Raw genomic sequence first — 2,218 nt, 5'->3', positions numbered from 1 at the left:
AGTGCTTCTAAACTAAAGTCTGCTTGGTTAGAAATCAAGTGGTTGGAACTTCAATTTTTTTACTGTGACTTGAGGGCATTAAGTGAAGGCATAGAACAAGAACTGTCTGGGACACCTGGACAGAAGTGAAGTAGAACGCTATTCATAGAACATGAATAAGTGTGTAATTCAAAGTCACTTTAATGGGTATTGACTAAAATGCAGGCTTTAAAGAGCTGGCACACTTTCAGCTGTGTTTGCAAATACTGGGATTTTAACAGCTGAGGGACCAGCATGTTAACTATGAAATTGAGATTATTTTTTTTTCCCCCCCTCTCGTCCTTGCAATGTTTTGACTCTTTCTGGTTTGACGCAATGGTTTTTTGTTCCTTCTGTATTTATAAATGAAGCACTTTTTCAGTGCTTCTAAACTAAAGTCTGCTTGGTTAGAAATCAAGTGGTTGGAACACTTCAATTTTTTTTTTTTTTAATTTTAAGCATATTGATGTTCTTTACCAATGTTATCAATTACATGCTGTAAATGGCAGTAATGCTTTCTGGTGTTAATATTGAGGACCAATATTTCAGTGGGTTTTTTTTTTGTTCTTAAACATTGTCCCAACTGACCTGACATTTGTTGGCTTGAGGTCCTTTAAGTAGACTGAAGATCCCTTTTCAAGTAATACTGAAATACATGTTTTACAAATAGGAGCATAAGCCTCGGCTATAAAAATGAAAGCTGTTGAATGGATTATTGAACTATGTAGGGTGATCAGGATGGGGGGGAGTATGGTGTTTATAACTTCTGTGGTGTTAGACTTTGATCATTTAAAAATATCTGTACCACAACTTAATGCTTCAATAAAAGTTCGCTTAAATTGTTTGTAGTGATGATCCAGCAATTCTACCCTTCACACTCTTCATGCTTTCTGGTACCGAATGGTTTAATTCTGAAATAGATTTATGTGTTTCTCGTACTAAATTACTTTAAATTTACTTTGCCCTTGTAGGGGATGCATCTCAACTGTTAACATGTTAGTCGCTTAAAATGAGACAGCCTGTCAAAGGAAGCCAGATGAAAATGTTATGCTGTTCTTGAGGCTAAAGATGTTTGTCTGAATGAACACACAAAGATTTGAGGTTTGCTGTCTTCATATAACCTGTATTTTTTCCTCAGCATTAAATATTTAAAATATTCCTCTGAGTTAAGACAACGCCTGGTTCGGCTGGTCTTAAGTAACAAACTCTGGCATACATTTATGGTACTTAAGCTTAGACTGACTTTGAGAATTCAAGGTGAAGTTTGTCTCTTAAGATAGAAGTAGGCATGTACCCCATCTGGATAGTAAACTGTAGACCAGAAGCTAGTGGCTAGGAATGTCAGTGCTAAGCAGATGCAATCAACATGACTGAAACTTCCTCGATTCCATGTGAGCAGTCCTACAGGAATAGCAGCTGCTGTCTAACCATACCTGCAAAGCTCTAACAGTGCCGATAGCCCCCAATGTCACCTAAGTAGGGAAAACTTGTGTTAGTGTTGAAGGCCTAATACCTTTAAATCGTTCGTGTCTGAATACAGGTTTCATGAGTCACCCAGAACCTATTCTGTGATGCTAGACTTCTCTAATTGTGCTTTGGATATTAAATAGCAACTTCTCCTAGTTATTTCAAGTACTTCACACTGTTGAAAATACCCAACTAAATCTTCTGAGAAGAAGAAATTCCAGCTTACAGCATCAAGCGATCCTGTCTAATGCTCTCAGCTATGACAAGTTAGCAGTAACCTACCTCTGAAGAACTGTTTTCTAGACTGACCTCCACAAAACTGAAGATTCATCTTAATTTTTTTCTATTTTAATTCACTTTGCCAGAAGTTTGCAGGTTTCTTGTAAAATTACTTGTCACCTTCACATTTTTCACCTCAATAGTACTATATCCTTTACGCTAGCCCTTCTCTCTTGTAAATTATGCTGATAACTGACATGAGAATATGGTATCTACATAATCCTGTCTGTTATAGCAACACAAATGCAAAGCTTGCTGTAGTCATTAGCTGTGTTAGATGTTTGTATTTCTCATAAATCAATGGAGGAAGCGGAACTGGCTCCAAGTTCATGTGTCCACTTAATTTCTGTGAATAAATCAATGGAATAACCACTGTAAAGGGGTGGGGAGAGCTTTCTGTAGATCACTTTACTCACTTCCCCCACCAGTGGGATGGGGGGGAGAATTTGGGGGG

This window comes from Aptenodytes forsteri, unplaced genomic scaffold (genome assembly GCF_000699145.1).
Source record: "Aptenodytes forsteri isolate BGI_AS27 unplaced genomic scaffold, ASM69914v1 Scaffold217, whole genome shotgun sequence".
Lineage (NCBI taxonomy): Eukaryota > Metazoa > Chordata > Aves > Sphenisciformes > Spheniscidae > Aptenodytes > Aptenodytes forsteri.
Note: the sequence above shows the minus strand (reverse complement) of the source record.